This window comes from Vigna radiata, chromosome 8 (genome assembly GCF_000741045.1).
Source record: "Vigna radiata var. radiata cultivar VC1973A chromosome 8, Vradiata_ver6, whole genome shotgun sequence".
Taxonomy (NCBI): domain Eukaryota; kingdom Viridiplantae; phylum Streptophyta; class Magnoliopsida; order Fabales; family Fabaceae; genus Vigna; species Vigna radiata.
In genome coordinates, this window is record NC_028358.1 from 24,151,441 (window position 1) to 24,152,364 (window position 924).

Genomic DNA, 924 nt, shown 5'->3' on the forward strand with positions numbered 1-924 from the left:
CTTCTTTTCTTTTAATAGATTTTGTTTTTATTTTGATTCTTTTCCTTTTAAATTTCAATTTCATTTCTTTGTCCCCACCTGTTTATAGATAATAAATAAAAAAATAAATAGAAGACTTAACTATACATTGTAAACTTGATTTTGTCGAGTCCTTGGATTGATATCTTGGCCATCCCTTTACTACATTAGTGGGGACCAATTTTGTTCTGCTTTAGGCCACTAAAAAGTAGTTTAACACCCTAATCCCAATGTCTTGGTGAAAAGAGCCTACTCCTAATCACTAGTTTACTATGTCTAGTCTCCCTAGCAATTGATCATGCATTACATTAATTCGCATAGAAGCTTAAGGCAATTGATCCTCCTATCCCTATGTCTAGGCAATATTGCTCCCAAGAGAATTTTCCCATGTCTAGATCTACCCATATGTGTCTATATAGATATAATCAAAGATTAAACAAAGCATGCAAAGATAATAGAGGAAAAACTCTAATAATTAATAAAACAAAGCATATGAATAAAGCATCAATTCAATATATGAGAGTTTCAATAGGATTACATCGTTTCCCCAACAACAATGGAGTTTAGTTCACCATGGACATGGTGAAACAAGATGAAATAAATGAAAAGAATGAAAAGATAAACCCTAGATTTGATAAGTTGGANCTCCCACATCCAAAATCCGCCTCCAAGGGGTGAGAAGTGTGTTTTTGCGTCTCTTCTGCCAAATGATGACGTCTAAGGGTCGTACAAATCTATTTATAGTTCATTAAAACAAAGTAGAAACTGGCTCAGCCCAAAAGACTAGCGCTCAGCGGCGCCGCTCAGCGGTGATCACGATACCCTTGGTTCCAATAAGTGTTGGCGCTTAAGTGTTTGGTCGTATTTATCTAACGAGACTGACACTCAGCGGTGGGTGCGACACTT